Here is a 22,741-nt window from a genome sequence, read left to right as displayed (position 1 = left end):
GTGTGATTACAGAACAAGTGCTTTTCATAGTATCCTCACATTGCACAGGAGTTAACTCCAAAAAGTACTACTTTTATGTGGTATTTGTGAGAATTCAGTTTTTCATTGAAGCCTGGAAGAAGAGATAAATGAAATAGCACATTACATTTAATCTTATCTTCCAAAGCAAAGTGTGCAGGCAGAGGTAAGATAAAAGTATGATCAAATTAATCTTGCAGTGTTTAGAATGGTGGTAATGGTGGGTAATGCAAGGAAATATATAATTAAATCTGTGGAAGAGGTGTGTCAATTTGGAAGGAATATTTAAGACCCATAATCTTGAGAAATACATAAGGAGAGTTGCAATGAGAGGCCTGGCAGTTTGTTGGAGGGTGCTTTTCCTTAAGGAAATAATTTTATTGTCTTTCTTCTCCTGCATGCCTCCCTGCTGAATTACCATTGTTAGATGCTAGCATCCATAGAAAAGTAACAGACAAAATTACCTCCTGCTAGGCTCTTGATTCCTTGGTCAATAAGCAACACACAAAAATCTGAATAATTTTTATTTTGGTATTGCTTTTGAAAAGCTGTTCACATGTTTGAAAGTAACCATTGGATCCTTCAGAACAGGAACTCAAGGGATTTGTTTTCTGAACCTAGGTATGCTACAGTTTAAAATGTGAAGGCTGTATTGTGATAACAAACTCAAAGTTAGTATGACAATGTCCATCTAAGTGTAATAACTAGTCACAGAATTAGGTGAGTATCATAATACCCAATTGTATTGCATTAGAAGTTAATATCTTTGTACTAGTTATGTGACTCTACTTTTCACAATTTTAAGATCAAATTCCAAAGTTAATACCTTTTTTTTTGTCTTGTTTTGGTCTTGTAGTTTAATAACACTTTGAAATTCTTTTTATCAGGAGAAGTTAAAGAGGGATGAAGAAAAGTCCTGTGCTTGTTTAGAAGAATGCTGTACCACAGATTTCTAAACTTAATTATCTTTATTTAATCAGAAATACATTCCATGTTTGTTAAAGAAATAGCTTTTTTTCTGATTTCATTAGTTTCTCAAGCATGTAGAGTTTCAGCCAGGGAACGTGCTTTGTTTTGAACTCAGTCAGTGACCCCTGTAAAAATGTTTAATTAACTTTTGCCAATGTCAATATAGTTCTGTTGTGCTCAGCAGGCTGGATGAGCTCCCTCTGGTGGCTCATTTACATTGAGGTTTCTGTTCTTCATTTCTGTTTACTCAGGCAAACAAGGCTGCTGACCCCAGGTATCAGTCGCATCATTTCCTTCTGGGCTTACACTTTAATTAAAAAACATAAATAATTTCCTTACAGAATGAAACAAAAGCATTTAAATTCACAGGAGGTTCAATTTGTTAGCAAAATAAATAAAGAGCTACTGGGTAACAAAGTAAGCAAATACAACCAAATTACTTCCTTCTAAGTCAAAATCACACAATAGGTGGAGGGCTGTGATTTAGCAGTGTCACCCACTTACAGTAGTGCTTCTTAAACTTGGGAAATATTTGGATATTAAACCAAAAACTTTGAACTTTGACCATGAAATTGTGATGTTCAGTACCAGCAAGGAGGAAGTAGGGTAGCAAGTAAGATTACAAACATGGGCTTCAGGAGAGCAAATTTTGGCATCTTAAGGGATATTCTTGGAAGGACCTCATGGCAACAGGCCCTCCAGGGAAAAGGAGTCCAACAGAGTTGGTTGATATTCAAGGATTTCTTCCTCTAGGCTCAAGAATGATGCATCCCAATGAGGAAGAAATTGGGCATAGGCAGCAAGAGATTTGTGTGGATTAATAACTCCTGTCATTGCTCAAACCTAACCAGGGAACACACAAGCAATGGAAGCAGGGTCAGCGAAGCTGCCAAAGTAAAAATGAGCTAAGGAAGGTCAAGGGCCATCTGGAATTAAATCTGGCCAAGGATGTCGGGGAAAGCAAAAAAGGCTTCTTCAAATACATCAATAATAAAAGCAAAAATAAGGGTAATGTGGACCTGTCACTAAATGGAAGGGGGACCATGGTAACAGAGGACACAGAGAAGGCTGAGTTGCAGAATGCCACCTTTCCATGGGTCTTCACTGGCAAGACCAGCCCTCAGGAACCTCCAGCTCAGGAGACCAGGATAAAGGAATGTTGTAAGAAAGGTCTTCCCTTAGTTGAGGAGGATGGGTTAGAAAACACCCAGTGGTGAAGACTTGACATCCACAATTCCATGGGCCCTGATGGTATGCATCCGTGAGTTCTGAGGGAGCTGGACTGCATAGCTAGACAGCTCTTGATCATCTTTGAAAGGTCTTGGTGATGAGGAGAGGACTAGGAGAAAACAAATGTCACCCCAGTCTTCCAAGAGGGCAAGAAGGAGGATCAAAGGAACTAGGCCAGCCAGCCCACCTCAGACTCTGATAATGTGATGGAACTACTCATCCTGGGATCTGTCTCTTTGCACATGGAAGACAAGGAGGTGGTCAGGAGCAGTCAGCATGGATTCACTAGAGATAAATCAACAAAGATGATGAAGGTACTGGAGCATCTCTCTTATGAGAAATAGCTGATGAGGGAGCTGGGCCTGTTCAGCCTCAAAGAGAAGCAACTGAGAGGGCATCAGTGTCTGTCAGTATCTGAAGGGAGGTGCCAAGAGGATGGAGCCAGGCTCTGCTCAGGGGTTCTGAGCAACAGGACAAGAGGCAATGGGCAGAAACTGGTGCACAGAAAGTTTCATCTTGGCACGACGAAGAGCTTCTTTACTGTGTGAGTGACTGGAACAGGTTGCCCAGAGAAGGTGTAGAGTCTCCCTCACTGAAGATACTCAAGAACTGTCTGGACACATGGTGATGACCCTGCTTGAGCAGGGAGATTGGACCCGTTCTGGTGATACTCTAAAGAAAATGGTCCAAGAATGTGAAATCTGTGGTTTTAAAGTGGATTAATCCTGTAGATGAACTACAGGATGAATTAAAATGAATCTTTATATCAAAATTCATTTCGTAGCATTAAAGAGAAGCATAATCTCACTTTTTGTAGTCTTCTTAAAATTAAGAAGCCAGGGGAATTTCTGGGTCAAAACCATCATCAAAATTTAAAATGAATTTTCCACATCTGTAATGTTAGTTTCTTCAGATACTTTCTAATTCCATGCTGTTGTGATTTAACAGCACCTTATCATACTGGCATTGAGCCCTCCTCTCTCCAAAGTAGTCAGAGAAGTTTTGAAGCCAAACAATGTGCAAATTGGACATAAGGTTAAAAATTTGTTCAATAGAGAAGATTTTTTATTAAATTATTTTCAGTAAAGTAGATTACAGAATAGATTATTAAAAAATTGGAGAATAATACAGTTTTTGGAATATGAGTATTTAGGCAAAGATAAAATTTTGCTAGGAGAAGGGGTCACAGCAGATGAGATTAGGAGGGAAATAGCAGTGTTTATAAGGTGATAAGATAGCCATGTGTAATAAAGGGAAAAATAGAGTATAATCAACAATAGACACCTGTAGTAAGTTGAGAAGAAATATCTTTAAAAAAGTGGTTTGAATGAATATTCTTTTGCATATTTAAATTATGCCTTGCATTTTTTCATGTTCCTTAAACGTTCCAGCAGCTGAGATTCCCAAAACAATGCTTAGCAAGTGTGGCGAATCTCTAAATTGAAAGTTTGCAAGCTTTCAATATTCACACAAAAGGACCTGTTATTTTCTGATCACAAATTGTTCATTTTTCTTCATCAAATAACAATTGAGAGCACAGTTCATAGCATGATACTGGGTAGCTGAATATCTGCATTAAAAATAAACAGTCTTGGTCTTCCAATATAATTATATGTGACAGAAGCAGGTGGGTTATCAAATAGTTATCAAATAATTTTCTTTTATGCAGGTTTTTTAGAACAGTTTCCTACTGTGTTCAAGTTCAGAATCTCTTTGATGTTGGTGATCAGGTTATGAGAAAAAATAAGTCTAGTATTTGAGGAAATGACTGGTGTACTTTTTTCAGGACTAAGAAGAATTGGAAATAACTTAGTTGGTGCACCCTGGGACTATGTTTACATTTTTGCAGCTGATTATAAAGTAGCATTTTCCAGTCATCCTTTCATAAAGGAATACACTGATCCAGACTGATCCTTTTATCAGTCTGTCCTACTGGCTGCTGTCCAATTTCTTTTTCCTGTTCTACCAGTGCTGTAACTGGGTTGCTTGTTCTGTTGAACTCCATCCTGTTTCTCGTGCTTTCACCTAGAAAATTGTCTAAGTCTTTGAGGTTTGTGCCCTTGTCCTCCTGTGTTGACTGGCAGCTTTGAAATTTGGCCAAGAACTTGAGTACATTCTTAGCAAGCAGTGCTGGAACTCTTTAAGATTAATGGATTCAGGTTTGCAGCTTTTAACCAAAAATAAAGCAGGTGCATTCCACTGCTTCCTAAATTTTGATGCTTCTATTGTAAAGACTGTCAACCACTTTATGTATGTCATTTAGAAGTGGGAAATAATACTTTGTGTGTCTGTGTCTTTATTTGCCTTTTACTCTGAAGAGGCACATGGACAACACCATTTAAATTTTGTGTGCAGGTGGAAATGAGCATCTAGGCAACATGGCATGCAGATTACTTCCACCACTACAAATGCAGGAACAAAATTCTATATATTATAAATATATAAATATATATTGTTATGAAATGATACTGCCTTTACATCGCTGAAGGTCAGCAACATTTGTAAGCAGAGGGGTGCTTGAGAGTTCATTTTGAAGGTAGATGTTCCTCACACCTGAACTACAGAGGTTATAGGACCCCTTAGTACTTGTGGGCATACACAAATGTTGAGTATTGCAAATTAGAATAAGCATAGTAGGAGTCCTGTCTGTGTAGTGAGTAGCTAAGTGTCACTGTAGTATTAATAGTTTCTTCAGTGGACACTTTAGCAGCATAATTTTAGTTCTTTTTTAGTGTAAATTGGTTAAATACATAGTCTGTCCATTCTGCCTAAAAGTGGGTAATTGACTTTTTCGGATTGTTTTTATAAGTTTTAGTTACATTTAAACAAAAATTCTAAATTCTAAACTAGTTATCAAGTTACTGGCGGTTTTTTGAACAAGTCTTCCCTTGTTCCCTATTTCATGGGGACACTGTAGCGTTATGAGGGAATAGTATGCATGGTTTAATTTAAATAAAGTAAACTTAGTGCAAACACTACACTGGAGGCATCCATGAGGGTCTTTGTGTTTGGCAGTGAAAATCAGTTGGCTTTAATTCTTTTTGCTGGGAGATAAAAAAGATAATTGGTTTTAATAGCTGGGGGCAACATTTTATCTCTGTTATCACCATTCTGTCATTTAATATCTCACTTTCATCAATCTAAGTTTTGGCTAGGTAAACTTTTACTTGAGGTGCCAGTTGTATTTTAATTCAGTCTGAGCTATTACTTTTTGATTTTTGACTTGTACCATTCTGTGACCTTGGATTTTCAGATGTTCTGAAAATGTTCTAAGATGTTCTACTTAAGTAATACATCTACACAGAATATTCAAGTGGCAAATAGACTCCTCTGTGTTTGCACTGACTTGTGTTAGTCTCTCAGTGGAGGGGAAGATTACCTGTGCTTTGTAATGCTGTTGATGAAATGATGTGTCATAAAGTGCAATATCCTGTGAATGGCAACATAGAAAAATATCCAAATACATTAGTTCAAAATATTCAGTTGGTTGCCTCCTTAACACCTCTAATACACCTCTATTGCTCCAATGCACCATATTACATTACGTGGTACTTTTCAGCAGTTCAGTCAATTGCAAATCTGAAGGAGGCAAGGAAAAAAGCTGCCAAAACCTTGCTGAGGATCTAGTAACATGATGGCTGCATTCAAGCCTATACTGACTTCATTTAAAAAGCAACTTCTAAAATGATATCTCACAGACATTAATTCTTATTTGTGACAAATGCAAATTCTGTTCAAGTTTATAAAATAACTTTTAAATTTTGTTTCTGCTAAGGACTTCCTTGAAAATGAATTCTGCTGAAAACTTGCATTCCTGATTCTCCTCCATTTGAAACCAGCCCACAGTGCAGAACAGTATTACGACATACTCGTTCAGATAACAGAGAACAACAGGTTTTCCCGTTCCCATCTGGAATCTGCTGCTTTGGACTATTTGTGTTTGGCTAAAGATGTCTTTCATATTTGCCCTAATTCCATTACTAACTCAGTCATGGACCTCCTGTAGGCTTAAGGGTTGGGAGAAAATCTAAAGGAATTTTTCATTTATCTGAAAACTTAATTTGGTTCTTGTGTCAGCTTCAGGATTCTGTGGAAGCCCAAGGGGATTGGTTTACAACAGTCCTGTTTGCTTTGCATTGGACTACTGCTAGTTACACTTTTCAGGTGTTAGGAGCTTCTACTAGATAAAGTGACTGTACACATCACAGCTGATGATTACCTGGCACTAGTATCTGTTTGCTTCCTCAGCTGATGTACTGTTTTTTCAGACTTTTGTCTCTGTACCTAAGTTGTGATTACAAGAGAAGCAATGCCTGGTAGACAGTAAAGGGAGCATAGCATGTATGTGTTTGTAACTCTTCTGTTTAATTTTTGAGGAAAGTGAAAGTCATTCCTATAAGTTTATCCCTTTTTGTGTATGGTGTATTCATAGCCAGTGTGTCTTTTTGATAAATAATGTGGAGTCCAAGCAACCAACTTGTAAGCGTTTTATATCCACAGTGATTTTTTTTTTTTAAACTTCAATATAACTTTTGGCTGAAAGATCATATAAAAGCTGCAGCACATCTTATCTAAAGATGATTTTATGTGAGTAAGAAAGAGCTAGAATTACCTGTTTCTGATAGTGTTATTATGCAGGTAATTTTTTTTTCAATTCAAGAGTCTTTTACAAATTTCTCTCTAAGCGATGGCAAAGCTATTATATATATGCTGCCAGTGAACTGTCAGTGCACTAGTACATTGGTTCCTTGCAATTGTGTTATGAAAGAACTGTATTGCTCTCTTTCATTTTCTTATTGGCACTTGCATCACCATGTTGAACCATAAACCACAGCTGATCAGATTGTCTTCATAGTTCAAAGCAGTAGTCTCCTGTAAATGGGTATGCTGAGAAGATGATGTTCTCCTTATTAAATTAAACTAAAAACACAGGGTGTGTGTATGTAGGGTTATAATTCTGATGCCTTTTTGCTGTCAGATTCTTATGGAAGTGCATCTAGGGATGCTTTGGGCAGGGAGTGTATGTGTCCTGAGAGTGAGAGAGGACACAGTTCCCTTGGAGCCATGTGTGGAGGGAATAGATGAAAAGGTTTCATGTGTTGCAGGCGAGAGCAGACTACAGGGTAGTCCACAGCTAGGGAGCAGACCTACATTGTGCGACACCAGGAAATTATTCCTTTTGTCTTAGTTTCCTTCATGGTCACCAGGATCTGACTGGTACTCTTCATAATGTATGTACCAAGGGGTATGTGTTAGGTGACTGAAAATAAAGTTGGATTCCTTGGCTTATCTGGGCTGGGATTAGTAGGGTTTCAAGCAATAAGCAAGAGGAGGGAGGGGTGGTACTTCTCTCTTCTGTAGTTACTTGCTTCAAGAACTGTGAATTATATTAATGTAAATCAATTAATGCATACCAAACACATACTCCTTTTCTCTGCCAAAGTAATTTTCACCTGCTCCAGGTGACCAATTCTCTTTTTTTATTGTTATCCTCCTGAGATTGAAACCCTATCATGGTGCTTTGCACAGCAGCTTCATACTTCACCGGGCAGCTGTCACACTGTCCTTCAGGTGAGGCATGGCTCTGAAATTATGACTCTTTGGGTGGTACTTTTGCCAAAATTAGCATTCTTTGAATAGGACACCACAGCCTGTTCACCATGGAGGATGAGTAGAATTTAATACATTTTCTAAAAAGGAGGGTTGTGTGTGTATATTTAAAACCATTTTGCAATTCTGGGAGTCTGTAAATTGAAATCAATAGTTTTGTTTCTTTAAGATGTGCTCTGGGTGTTCTGAGATCATAGGTGTATTAACACCTATGCAAAAGTTTTACGTTTTTTAATTCTATCATAGTAAACTTGAAGAAGCGAAGATGGAAAACTAAACTAAATTTTAATAAAAAATTATCCCAACCCCACCTCTACCACTGACTTTTACAATGTGCATCTCGATATATCCTGTATTTTCTAACAGCTTCCTTACCATGGACCAGTGATGAACTCTTTATTTCTAGGTATAGCAGTATAAGGCTTGGTTGTTCTGCTACTTGTTTTAGCACTTAGGCTGAGAAGAGCCAAGTTCAGCATATGTTCAGGCAAGGCAATTGCACATTAATTTGAAGTCTCCACATGATGAAGAAATGTAATTAGTGAAATAGTTAAGCAGAATGCAAACATGGATGTACCTAATGTTGAAATATAGCCCTTGTTTGGATCTAGGGCTTTTTGTTATATACGTATTAATGTTATAGGTTCACTGTGGGGGGAAAAAGGGGCCACGCACAATTTTGAAAAGAACTAAGCACATCACACCCTGTAAGATCTTTATTCTGGCTAAAACAGACATAGATGGGATTAAAGAGATTACTGGTTAACCCAGAAATCTGTGATTTAAATCTCAAGTTCATATGATTTCAAATGCAGAATTATTGGCACAGTATCAAAAGGCAGGTTGACTTTTTTAAGCTTAACTAGACATGAAAGCACATTTACAGGAAGGTTCCATTTTTAATACCTCTACTTTTCTATCAATATTTTTATCAAAGAGTTGAGTGATTATCATGACAAAGCAGAGTCAGGTTTAGGAATTCTTAATCTGAGGTTGGGCCTCAGAGTACAGAAAAAAAGTTCTTCCTTTTCCTTAGCTTTAAAACATTCTATTGAACTAAAAAGGAATTTCCTTTACATTATAATCAAGTTTAAGATTAGCAGTTAAACTTTACTAGCCTGGTATATGACATTTCTTGTCTTTGAATATTTCTGGAATAAATTTTTGATTTACCACTCTCTTGGTTGAGCTTGTCTTTTTTTTCCTTTATTTATATTCAGAATTCAGGAGAATCTTCCTGTGTACATTGGAAGTTACTTAAATTTACATTCAAAGTGATGTTAGAATGTTGGAAATTAAAAATGGAATTAGCACGTAAAACATAGCTAAAAATGTGTAAAAGGAACTGTGTAAATGGCAATAGACTTAATTTTATTCTTTGTAAATCTGTTCCATGCCTATAGATATATAGAATATATGTTATATAAAGATGTGCACATATACACAAATCTTGCAGCATCTCTTACTATTATGTTATCTCTTATTATTATAGATTATTTTTCTTTGTTAATGCATTTATAAGCTTTTCTATTACAGCCAGTCAATATACCTTAGTGTAGATGAGTGATGTAAAAACCAGGATGGCAACCTGAACCAGATCTCAATTTGTCTCAGGCTAGTCTCTTGTAAGCTCTGTTAACTCAGAGTGAGAAATAGTAACTAAAGTAGTGAATCAACAGTATTTTAAATCCTCCCCACTGGCTTTGTAAGAGAATCCAGGCTGTTTATAATGCTATTATTTCTTGTCAGAATTCTAAGTGCCACTCTGTACAGCTGGAAATAAAGATGATGTATTTCAGGGCTAGGGTAATATTTTTTTTTCTTTAATTGACAGCATATTAAAACATTGTTTCTTGGTGTGGGATTTTTTTTTTTTCATTCCCTCATTATTTATACAGAGTAATTTATACAGCTAAGAATTTGACTTCTGATCTAATGATTTCTATATTATTTTTAATCAAAATAAGTTTTGCTGGCATTCCTAATACCTCTCTAGAATGATAATTTTTTAAGAAAACGATAAGTGACAGGATTTCCTTCTTCGTATCTATTTTGTAATTCAACACCCGGGACTTTCTTCTGTTGTTTTGCATTTTAAGGGCGGTGGGAGGTGCTGAAACAGTTTTCCAGAGTGTTTTGCTCCGCGGTAACTGAGAGCGCTGGAGCTGTTGGGAGAGAGCTCACCTGAGTGGCATTCCCAGAGTGTGTGTGACTGCTGTAAAGGCACCTGTGTGTCTGCCTGTGGCTCGTCCTGCTGAGCTGCCTTCTGGGGAAGTCTCGGGGGCAGGCGAGCGCAGCCAAGGGTTAACTTTTTACTATCAACCTCAGGAAGGCACATTTGCAATCCCTCCCAGTCTTGTCTTCCTTTTTACACCTCGCTTGCTGCTCGCCGCTACTCCTCACTTCAAGGCAGATCCTTTGACCTAAGCAGATTATTGTAGACGCATGAAGGACACAGCAAGCTATCCTGTGCTTTTAAAGGAGGAGATTTTGGCTCCAAAATAGGACGCTAAGCTTTTCAGCCTGCTGCTGCTGTACCTAGCGGGCGCGGGCGGTGTCTGGGGGTGCTTAGCGGGCTCCTGTGGAATCGGATGGGAAACAAAGGCACAAGTGGCAGCTGCTGGAGTGCGGGAGCCTGTGGCGATCGCGGGAGGCGACCGCTGCTCAGGGCCTGAGAGACCTGGCTTTCCTTGGTTTCCATGACAGTTCTTAGGTAACACGGAGATGGAATTGTCTCCCACGGTGCTGCTGGGGATAGCGGTGTGGCGGGGTGCTCCAGGGATGCAGGCGTGCGCTCATCACTCGAAGCATGTGAAACTCCCTGGATTGTTGTGCCTTACTTACTTCTTTGTTTGCTCTGTCTCGCGGGTGTTTGCAATTTGCTCTGCTTTGTTGATTTTTTTTCTTCTTTTGATGGAAGACCCTGGTTACACCGTTTCTCAAATAATATTTTCCCCTTTTTATTTAGAGCTGAGCTTGGCAAAGAGAGGATATGAACAATTATACAGGTGGGCTACTCGGGGGGAGTGAAGATGTAAGGCATCCAAACAGGTACTGGCAACCTGCAGCTCTGTAAAAATGCCCCTCCAGCAGATTTCTGTAGTTCCAGCGCGGGAGACTGCCAGCAATGGGAGAAGTTCACTGGGCACAAACAAAGAGAAGAGCAAGGAAGCGGAGGTAAGGGGAAGGTTTCGGTTCGCTGGCCAGGGTGAGTGGGGCAGCGGGTTTGCTGCCGAGAGGGATGCGGCTGCAGCGCTGCGGGGGATGCTGAGACAGCAGCGAGAGAGACAGCGGTACAGAGACAAGGAGCCTGCTTCAAAAGTGAAATAAGTAACTGAGGGAAGTTACAAACTGCGTCAGGGGGTTTTAGCGTTTTCGTTCAAATGAGTGCAGCCTGCTGGTATCGGCAGTCATTGTCCCTTATAAGCTGTCAAGGAGCAGTTTCTCTACTATAGGTTGGATGAAAAAGTAGTTTTAGTAAAATTCCTGTCTTTGTTTAAAACCAACAAAAATACTGTACTAAAGCCTGTCTTTCTAATGTGTGTGTGCTATAGGCATAAGGTCTATAACTTAGTGTTTTTACCATTTAAAAGGCATCAGTGTTTTGTTTATTATCTCTTGACTTTCTTTGATTCATAAACATACAGAAATGTTGTTTCATCAGTAAATACTGTATCCTGTTGTCTCTCGGTTAAGAAGAAACTGTATTCATATTACATTAATAGTTAGTACCTAAAAATTCAGAAAATCTGTGCAATTTTAGTGGTTATTTTACCTGTGGGAATCTCTTTTGCTGTGTATAGATTAAACATGTATTGCACAAGACCGAAAAAAAGAGCATCCCTTCCAAACCCAAAACACAAGTAGTCTGTTGATAGATATAGCAGTAAATGTGTGTAACATAGACATCTGCTTTTTCAGACATGTTTCTTGTTTCTGTGCCTTTCTTTTCCTCTTGCTGTATGGAAACCAAGGAACTATTGGGAAAACAAATATGATGTCTTTTAAGTATTGTCTGAGATACTGTGACAAACTGCATCCCTGTGGATTGTGTGACATAGTTCTCAGGAAATAAAGTTCAACAGATGGTTGATATTCATAACAGGCCTGTGTGACTGTGGAAAAGTATTGCGTGGGGTTTTTTAATCCTTAAATTTAAGATAGTATTTTTGCTCAATATTTGGCTATGACAAGTTCACTGAAAAGGATTAATCTGTTTTTCATATGAGCACTTTAGTGTAAGTAGCATCCTTCCCTGGAAGTAGTCTCCAGTTGTTAACTGGTAGCACAGTCATAAGAGTCATAATATTTTGGGATTTCTGTCCTGAAATGGAAAATTTTGGTTTGGTTTTATTCTTCCATTAATTGTTTAAAGGTGAAGGTTCAGGTTATCTGGCTTAAATTGTTTTCTGGCATTCTTGTTTTAATTTAATCATTAGAGTTAGCTGAAGAATACATGCAATATTCATACAAGAGTCAGATAAATGTGAGACTTAATTTAGAGGGGTGGGTAAAGTGTGGAGATTCTGAGTTGTGAGAATCATCTCATGCACTTTTCTGGTTTTGGGTTTTTTTTTGTTTCCCCTGTAAGGACTGGGTTGCCTCATTTCAGCAAGACTCCAGTGTCTCAGAAAGTTTCTTCTTTGTTGTGTAAGTTATAGGTAAGAAAAGAGCAAAATGACATGGATAACTAATTTCATTAAAGTTCTCTTCTAAACTTAATATAAAAAGTACCAAACTTCAACCCTACAAAACTCCCAAACAAACTTAAAGTACATGGTGCTCATTGAAATATATTTGCCAAATTGCTCTCTGCTGGTCAGAACCTATTCATTCTGCTCGAATTTCTGCTTATGCTAAAAGGCAGATGGCTGGAATTTATACAGTGTAAAAACTCTCTAGTGCTGTTGGTGGGGATAGTAGGCCAAGCAGTAAACACTGCTTTTCCCATACTATCTATTTATGTAAATTATGATGATGTTCAGGTTTGTTTTGTGGATGTAATTTGGGAGTAGTGAACCAGCCTTTTTATTGTCAAGTCAAGACATATTGCTCAGGTTTATGTAGATGGTGGTCTACCCCTGCAAATCCTACACAGCATGCTTCTCACAAAGGGAAACTCCCCTAGCTGGGACTCAGTATTTGTGTTGGTTAGGGTATTCTGATATTTTTTCTGCAAGTACCTGGTTCCTCTGCCTTTCCATTAGCTGGCTTTTTGAGATGAAAGCTAAATAAAGTAGTTAAATGGGCTGCTAGCTAAGAGCATCAAGCTGGTTCAGGAAGACATGAAAAAAGGAAATGTCCGAAAGGTCTTCCTAGTTTCTAGGGATAACAACTGTTAGGATTCTATGCCAAATCCTATTATTGCTAAAGAATTTTGTTTTGCTTTCATACAACAGAATTAAAATTTATGAAGAAGAGTTCATCTTCTGTCTAACTGCAGAGAAGGATGCAGTGAACTGTTTCCAAGTTCATGGTCAATTTGTAAATCTGCCTTAGTCATACACAACTGAGGTTGTAAATGATGGAACTCATTCTAGAATGGTTTTCTGTGATTTTTAGATGCTGATACACATGCTTTATCTGAAGGCTTCAATATGTGTCTGTACACACATAGAGATGATTACCTAACACTGATCTATCACTAAGGAGGATCTATCACTAAGATCTATCACTAAGTGCAGTATCTCTGCAGAGTCTCAAGTGCCTGTAGTGGACCTCTGGACAATACTGGAAGTAGAGGTGTGATAACAATGGCTACAGGGAGTGTTTACAGGCAATCTTTCTATGCAGTGTGCAGCCTAAGCAGTTTTCAATACATGGTACTGGAAAATTTATGTGTTACCTGAAAGTAAAAATTTCAGAGTAGAAGATAACCTTAATGAAAAAAGCAGGGGCAAACATCAGTGAATCTTGATTTGATTACTTTGCAGGACTTTGATTAAAAGAAAAGAACCCCAACCAAATAACCTTTGTAAAATGGTTTTTGGACACATTCATATGCTAGTATGTTTGTTACAGTGATGAGTCTCACTCTGTTGCCCCAAAACCCAACCCAATATCCTAAAGATGTTAAAAAATTTGATATTCTGTAGTTAACAAGTAACAAATTAGCCATATTGTTGCTATATTTGTAGTTTTGATTATTTGCTCACAACTCATTTACCTTTGCTCAGGTAAATGGTTTTCTTCTTACGCCTATTGTGCATCTCTGGGTTTACTATTCTGGCAGAGGTGATGATGACTATTAGTTTCCTTCACAGAATTCACAGAATGCAATAAATTGCAAGGAGGAATCCTCACTCCACTGTGTATTGTACTTTGAAATTTAGTTCTGCTCCCTGCACAGTTCTGTTCTGTTCTGTGAAGGAAGCTTCAGACCTCTGTTTTCTTCAGCAATGTTTTCATATTCTGCCTTCTCAAAAGCAGTAAGAATGAGACCTGTAACTTTGAGGCTTTATATGTTAAATACTAGGAAATACATGGCGTTTATGAAAGAGTACAGTAAATTGGATTTGAACTTGGTGGGGTTTTTTGTACAGTTTGTACCTAAAAGAAAAAAATAAAAGAATATGTTGCTCAGAATTATGTATACTCATTTCTTGTGTAGAACATGCATTTTTTTTATTAGGAGATCTGCAAGTCAGAATTGAGACAGAAACCTAAGGGGTCTTCTGAATGGCACTTTTGAGTAGCTGCTAATGTTTATTTTAAGTACCAGATAGAGTAACTGCTAATGTTTGCCTTAAAGCTTGTAAGTGGTTTAGGAGGAATTGACATGTTTTTTAAAAAGAGGAAGCAGTAGCTAAATGTTATTGATGAGAATGAATTGTTTTACATTTATCTATGTTATCTTACTTGTTGCCTACTTAATTTTAAATTAAATACATCTATTAATTTTAAATAGATGTAGTGATAGATGAAATATTTTTAAAGGCTTAGTCTTCCTTATGTGCTACAAAGAAAGTGCTTTTCCATTTCTGTTAAATTATTTTCATGGCAGTTGTGAAGTACATACAGAGATATTTGATACTTGAAGTGATTGTAATTAAGGAAAAAAAGTAAAGGCTTTACATGTTGATGTTGTCTTATTGCCTTATAACCTTAAGTCAAACAATTAGGTTTTATTGTAGTTTTTTTGTCTGGTTGTTTTATTTTTGGGGTTGTGTGTGTATGTTTTGTTTGGGTTTGGTTTGGTTTGGTTTTTGCTTTTACATAGGGAGGCATAATGTTTAGTGTAGTTAAATTTGTTAGTGGCTTTGATCACTTTAAACAAAGATTGAAAATAGTGTAACTCCTAATATGTGAAAATTTCACTTATACCAGATCTAATAAAGTCTTAAGGCACGTAATGCAAGGAATGGAAGTCTTAGAATTGCAGGATATCATAAGCCAGGCTGATTATCTCATATTCTAAAAATTTCTTAGGTATAACTTAACAGATAAATAGATATGGTCATTTATTACCTAAAATACACTGGGATGTTTTTCTGCAGGAAGGGTAAGGATGTTTCTTTTCAATGATAGCTGGCTAGGAAGAGTCATGTAATTACAGTCTTTTTAGGAGATTTTTTATTCTGCAAGAGATGTGGGGGTGGGAGAATGGGGAGGGGAAGCTCTAGCATATGAATCAGATTACTGATGTACTCTGACATGTACTGCTTTCCCTTCATAGTTTTTTTTTAATGTGAAGCTCATGTTGAATATGATGTCACACACAATTTATGATAAAATCTCTAATCCTGTTTATCATATTATATGGTATTTTTTCTTTTCTTGACATGACCATTGCTTGGACTTCAGTGTTATGTCTGTATGGAAATCCAACTGCATCTGCAGTTTAAGACACTTCCTAGTGAAATTTTTCTGTGTTTTTGTGGTGATAGATTGCTCCTGTGATCAATGGTTGAAGTGCTCCCTAAGTACACCCATAAATCAGCCTGTGGCATGCTTAGTTATCTTTAAGATGCTTTAGAAAATTAAGTTCTTTATCAGTAAGTCTTCTGGTCCCTGTTTGGGAACTATTATTGTTTTGGTCTGCCAGTGCTTATGACAATGATTATGACAAGCAATTTCATGACATTGAGAGAGAAATGGGAAATGTTAACGTGCTGGGTTTGTTATAATAATTTTGAAACATTGTTTCTTATATTTCTGTGAATGAGAACATTATTGTGCTACCAGTAAGAAAATAAGAGATTCCTTGCTGTGCTTTTATTAGCATGCATTGAGATAATGCAATTCTTTACAGGCTGCTTTTGCTGATAAGATTATGCAAAGGCTACTGCCTGCATGGTAGTTTTTTCTTGGTCAGGCTTGTTATGAAAGGTCAGTAAAAGCATATTTCTCCAATTTGCTGTGTATTGACTAAGCATCCAATACCAATATTGATTTTAAAATTGATTTTTTCACTGATAAAGGATTTGAAGCTCAAGATTCCATATCTCAGTAACTTTCTGCCTCTTTATGTTTGTAGCCAGTGCTTACAATCTGTTGGCATAAGTCTTTGTTGCTGCTGAAGTCTGGCTACAAGTCTCATGAAGAAAGCTTTCATAATTCCTTTTATATCTGGAATTCCCTGTTCCAATAAATTGAATTGGGCTTGTGTGTGTAGTTTTCCATCCTACTGTAAAATGCCTCTGAGTTTAAAATATTAGGCTTCAGATTTTATTTAATTTGGATTTCTCTCTAAAGTTAATCTGAGGTTTTACAGAGGAAGAGTTTCTGTATTAAAATTAATTGTAGAATTTTCCTGTTAAATGGTGTTTTTTAAAAATAAAGGGAAAACCCCAGCGAACCAAAACCATGAACACAAAAGTTTTCCATCTTTAATTGATGGTTTTTGTCTTGTCTTCAGGTATAAGCTCCTATACTTTAGTTTCATGACTTACTTGGGTCCTGAATTGTATTGAAACAATGTCTCTAATTGAGACAGTTTGCAGAATGTGCTGTAGTGCCTAATAGCTGAATAGGTACCAGGGGCTGGATACAGTTCAGGAAGCTGAAAATCAGTTTATTTACTGTAGGTACCTTTCTCACTGATTTTCATTACATACGGTGTTCTGTGAGCTGTTTGCCCTGGTGGAGATGCTTTTCTTCTGGGGCATTGGCATGTTACAAATAAAGTTCAAATACAAGTTACCGTAGGCAGAACTTTGTCATCAGCAAAGCCTGTGTCCCAAGACTCATTTTAAAGAAGTATTTTTGAATCTTAAAAATTGCTTCCATGGTCACATATACCCTACCATATCTTGTTCTGTTTAAAGACAACTCTCAGGCACTGAAATCTGGTTGTTGACAACTATTTGATTAGTTAAGAAACAATCTAATACAGGCTCAAATTGCTTGAATATACTGCCAGCTTTGCAAAACTGTTGCTAGCCTGATAGGTTTCTCCAGTTTTGTCTGAATCTAGCTATCTGAACAAGAACTTTTAGAATCCTGTGTATTCAGGCATATTAATACTAAAATTGTTATTATTGACAGTGATATTTAGTTCTTCTTCATGACCATGAAGAAAATAATACTGAGTTTGATATGATTTTTTTTTTTTCTAAGGCAGAGAACAGTTGCCCAGCTCGAGGGTCTTTCTCAAAGACACTGTGAGTGTTCTTCAATGTTACCATGAAAGGGAAAGAGTATGTTCTGTCTAGTAGAGACAACACTTTCAGCTCATATAATCAGCTTTGGAAGCTTCCTGGCTTCAGAGAATTGTCATAAGCATATTAGAAGTACATTCTAGTTTCTGCAGTGTGCACATGTGTAAACTACTCAAATTGCATGAGACTTGTTGATTCTTGTCCTTTAAAATGAGGTGGTTATTGCAGCTCTGCTGAATTATGTACTTAGTGATGAAGGCATTGCTCCACCACAACTGAGATCACCTGGGTCTGTCACATCCCCTCTTCCCTCAGCTGCAGAGGCTTTTCATGTGTCTAGAAACAGTTTTTATAAAATAAGCACATGTCTTAGGCTCCTATTTATATGTACATTTGCAACTTTATTATTTTGAGGTTTTCTTCTTTTCTTTTGGTTTTTTTTTGGTTGGTTTTTTTTTTTGGTTTTTTGTTTTGTTTTGTTTTTATTTTCAACAAAAGGGCAAGATTTTGTATTGGAGAGTGTAATTTGACAGTGTAACCTTACTTTTAATGGGAATACAAACATCAGGAATGCTTTAAATTCCAGGGTGGAATGATTTGAGTTTAATAAGAAGATGGAGGATGGCTCTCAGCCTTCTTTGATCTTTCAACTCTTCTCTTAGACTTTGAATACACGAGATTCAGAACTTCATTTCCCTATCAGTGCTGCCTTTTAAAATTGTGGCAGCAGGAAAACAGTATATGTAGGCAGTGGAAGCTTTTCCTTGTTCAGAATATATTTCTTGAGACTATCCATGTTGTGGAATGATACTTTTCAGTTGTTAGCATGTCTGTACCTTCATTTATCTCAGTTATTAGCCAAGCGTGTCCAGCTGTGTAGTCGTAGGATTTTGGAAGTATAAAAGGTTGAATTATTTCAGTGTCAATAGTAAGGTAACTGTCTCCTGGAGCGATTAGGTGTATGTCTTAACCTCCTGACATGTGATCCTAAGGAAACCCTTTTAATTTGCTCACTAGATATATTTGAGATATAGCTGTATTTTACAGTAACATCATGCTGAAACAGTTTTAAATAGTTACAGTGATGTCTTATTGCTTTTAAAGAAATGCTTGTCATATTAGAGAGATTTGTTGTCTAGTGGCAGCCCAAATAGAAAAGCCCCACACTGTAATTTCTCTTAAAATATCATGTTTGAAGATAGTTAAAAGGAGGCTTTTCCATCCTGTACTCTACCATTACTGTAGTAGGGCTTTGTCAAGAGGGGTAAAGATACAGCAAACACTTTGCCCTCTTAGTACTCCCTGTGCTTCTGGGCAAGAAATCAGTAACCTTCATTTCAATGTAGGATATAAATGTCAAGTATTCCATGCAAGAACAAAATGAAGGGAGAGTAAGAGTCAGACAGCAATGCCATGTTAGTATTTCTAAGTTTTAGCTATATTTAGCTATTCCTTCCATTTACTTCAGACACTCTGAGAGGAAACCAAAGTCCTTCTGATCACTTGACTTCTCCAGTAGTAGACAAGATCTTACCACAGGGCAAATGGTTAACTGGTCAAACCTTGTGAAAATAGTGCACTATGTTGATGAAATAGGTGTTTGCCTTTTTTTCACTGCCTTTTTTGGCAGTGAACCCTGCAGTAGTGGTGAGTAGGCACCTGGATGTCTGAGCATGCTGTATCACATACTGTGTGCAGCTGTGGTTGGACAGTGTTCATGGCCCAGACAGGAGTCAGTTTGGTAGGTGTGAATGCTGTGTGCTTGGAAGGACACTGTATCTGCAGTTTTCTAACCACTTCCAGACTTTTGCTCTGAATACAAGAGCTCAGACACAGGTGGGAATGTGAATTGCTTTTCCTGTACCATCTGACAGTGCTGTCTCACTGGTACAGATGGGCAGTGACAGGAATGCCTGTTAAGACCCTCTAATGCTGCTGCAGTCTCCTCTAGTGAGGAAAGGAGGTCACAGCATGCACAGGGCAGTGCTGCTGTGAGCTCAGCCTATCCACACGCTGTGCCTGAAATCTGTTTCAAGTCTCATTAGTGAGAATGCACACTGCAGGTAGTGTGGTTTGGCCCTTCTGAGCCACAGTGAGAGTACTGAATGCTGGTTTGCTGATGGTCCTCTTCACAGGACAGCCATTATAGGGTTGAACCATTTAATGCATGAAAATAGTGCTATTTTTGATGGTAGTTTTTCTGCTGTATTTCTTCCTGCTCCCTCTATCATCTATGAATGCTGTTCTTTGACAATTTGATGGACTACATTTGATGGACACCTTGCAGTTCTCTTAATTCCAGATGTAATTTTCTATGCTTTCATTTTTCTCTTCTGAAGTAAGTGTGGCACTGCTCCTTCTGATTTCAGAGAACATTATGAAATCCCCCAGTGAAGTCCATTTACTAAGGGATGTGGATGTGTTGTGTTGTTTCCTGTGGGTAGATCCTGTAGGTAAAAAAGTTTCCATGGAAACAATAAGCCCTTACGCTTTTACTGTTCCCACATAATCATGAAAGTTCTGTGCATATGGTACAGTTTGGATCAACCTATTTCTCATGTGGAGACTCCAAGTTTTTTGCCATCTTAAGCTTTGTTTAAAATACAAATGTTAGACACTTATCTCTTGTGCATTTGTTGAGTATGGCTGAGAATTTGGACTACTTGTTTCACTGTCCATTTAAGATTTCTGAATATTAACAGATAAAAACTAAGATCATAAATTATTAAAAAATGGAAGAACTAATAGTAGAGTTTCATGTCTTTTATTTGATTGAGTGTTTGGGGATTTTTTTAAATTTGGCAATATAGTCTTTATTTTCTGTGATTTATATGTTCATAAATCATGTTACTGCTCTTCTGTGTCTTTAGCAGACAGGCAGAAGGGCAGTATAACATTTTCATAAGTTATTTCAAGATTCTTGTATTCCAGTCTATATTTCTGATAACATAAAGCACTCGGTAGATTAGTCATGAAAGTACTGTCAAACCAAATGTGCAAGGAGTTAAAAGGAATCGCCTTTGAAAAGATGGTGGGCTGAAAGACCATCATTCAGGATTTCCTGCTTCAAAACATTTCAAACTAAAGAAAAAGTCAAACCATTCAGAATAGGTTTTGCATATTTTCACAGACTGTGTTATCAAGCTTTTTCTCTGCAATCTTGAATGCAAGGCAATGGCTTGTAAGAGAGATTTGACATTCTTGCTTAATAATACAACTCTAAGAATGTGCATTGCTTTTTTTACTTCCAGGGGTTTCATGGTTTCAGTATCTGCTACCAGCTAACTTGGACAGAAGATTTTGAGTTCATTTAAGATCTTAAATAAGATCTTTGCTTTTGAATCGCTGCTGTCCAGGTGTTATAAGAGAAATGTGACAGAATCAGTTTTCTCTCTGAAGCTAATGTAACCCTTATTGTCAGACAGCTAAGCTTAAGCAAATAGATTATGGCATGACTGGGAATAGCTGCTCTGCTGCCACACTTGACAGTGCTGCCGTAACACAGGTGACTGACCTGTTCTTTAAAACTTGGAGGTATCACTTTTGTGTCTGTTCTGAAAAAAATGGTCAGCCTCCAGCATTTTGCTAAACTCAGTTTATCCTGAATTAGGGGAAAATTTAAACACCCGATCAGGTTATTGATTGATATAATGGTTTTTGCTAAAATGATTACTCCAATAATATAGATGTCTCTGTGTGGTAGCTTAATGTACAGGTAAGTTGAGTACAGGTGAAGTGTGTCTGACTGATGTTAAACTAAGCTCTTCAATGTGATGTCTGTTTTGTTGTTTTTTTCTTTTGGAAGCCCTGCATTAAGACTTGATACTTTCTGGTGTGCAGAATCATATTCTCTTTGCCATTCACTTTCTGGCAGAATAGTAGAATCTGGCACTGAGTAGAATCAGAAGGGTGGAATGTTTAAGATTCAAATACCCCTTCTACTAATGAAGTATTACTCTGTTCAAAATAAAAACAATCAAACCCTGTTATGTTCTAGCTCTTCTATCAAGTAATTAGTCAAAGTAGACCTTGCCTTGAAATCAAACATTTTGATGGCAGAATAGCTTTTATGTCTCCTTACACAACTGATAATGAAAATTTTGGTGACACAGAAAATAATAATATAATGTTATGTATCACATAAGTTTAGGTGGCATTATAACACATAATAGTGTGTCTGAGTTCTCATGGCTGCAGTGCAAATACCTATTCCCAATTTTATGCTACTTTAGTTTAATGAGAGAAAAATTAAGCGGTATTTCTTTGTTCTTTACTCTGCCTGATTGGTGCTAAAATATTTAATATCAATTCAGATGTAATTTGTAGAAACAGATTCACTTACTGTCCTTCCCATGATGAAGAAGAAAAATCAACTTTTATCACTATTTGTCTGTATGTTTTCTTTCATTATTTGTTTCACATGTTGGTCTATGTGTTTTGGGCTTCTCAGTCGTTGATTGTGCTGTCCTTTGTGGTCTAGGTTGGCTGCTGAAGCTATGTTCAATATATTATCTGAATAATTAGCCATTTTTAAACAAAAATTTTTTGGGGGTGTTGTGGTATTTGGGGTTTTTTTTTATTTGTTTTGGTTGGCTTGGTTTTCGGGGTTTTTGGTGTTTTTGTTCCACATGAGGGGCTTTGGCTGTTTTATATCCTTGGTACCTTTGCTTTATCTAATGGGCTTGATTATTTATGCTTATTGAGCACTCCATGTAGGAATCATTTTAGTTAAAAAACTGCTTTTATAAGGAATAGTAAATCTGTCCTATGCCAGGGGTTCTACGCCAGTGTATGAATTGTTTTTCTGTCTCTTCCAGCAATTTGTAGGGTGTTGTTTTTCATGGCAGTTCCAAAGGGGATTTTTTTATGCCTCATGCAGCTACCTGTGATATAATTTCTCTAAAATTGTAAAAAATTGAGGCCATCAGATATGGGCTAAAAGCACCTTTAAGATAATCATGAGAAGTATTTACTTGTGACTGACAGAAAATAAAGTTTTGAAAACTTGAACCTTGAGCAAAGACTTGCCCAGATTTACTCCTTTTTAGATGAAAAGGGCTGGTTTTGGAAAACACAGAGGAAGGGTGGCAGTTTCAGGGTAAAGAACACATCTATTTTATGTACAAAGCAACAGGGAACCTTTAGCAGATGTCCTCATAAAGTCAGTTATATTTGGTATAATGTACCAAAAACCACATTATGAAACATTAGCCATCACTTCTGCACCTGAAAATACATGTCTGAATAGCAATTATTTGTCATGCATGTAAAATTGTGGATATAAAAACAGCAGAGCATGTCACTGGGAAAATCAA

The 22,741-nt window shown here is 37.3% G+C and overlaps 1 protein-coding gene across 5 annotated transcripts in view; it reads left to right on the top strand.

The window, feature by feature from the left end:
• Window positions 1-22,741, top strand: part of MARCHF1 (membrane associated ring-CH-type finger 1) — a 222,590-nt gene that overhangs the window by 85,851 nt on the left and 113,998 nt on the right. For 2 of the 5 annotated variants that reach the window (XM_056489851.1, XM_056489850.1), the window contains exons 1-2: window positions 9,980-10,540; window positions 10,796-11,004. The exons of 2 other annotated variants lie outside the window; for them this stretch is intronic. The gene's annotated coding sequence lies outside the window, so the exon portion shown is untranslated. Of the gene's footprint in view, window positions 1-9,979; window positions 10,541-10,574; window positions 11,005-22,741 lie in introns of those variants that run through there. One more of the 5 variants, XM_056489854.1, reaches the window with a different exon arrangement.

The sequence above is a fragment of the Oenanthe melanoleuca genome, chromosome 4 (genome assembly GCF_029582105.1).
Source record: "Oenanthe melanoleuca isolate GR-GAL-2019-014 chromosome 4, OMel1.0, whole genome shotgun sequence".
NCBI classification, from domain to species: domain Eukaryota; kingdom Metazoa; phylum Chordata; class Aves; order Passeriformes; family Muscicapidae; genus Oenanthe; species Oenanthe melanoleuca.
Note: the sequence above shows the minus strand (reverse complement) of the source record. Positions and strands in the feature narration are given on the sequence as shown.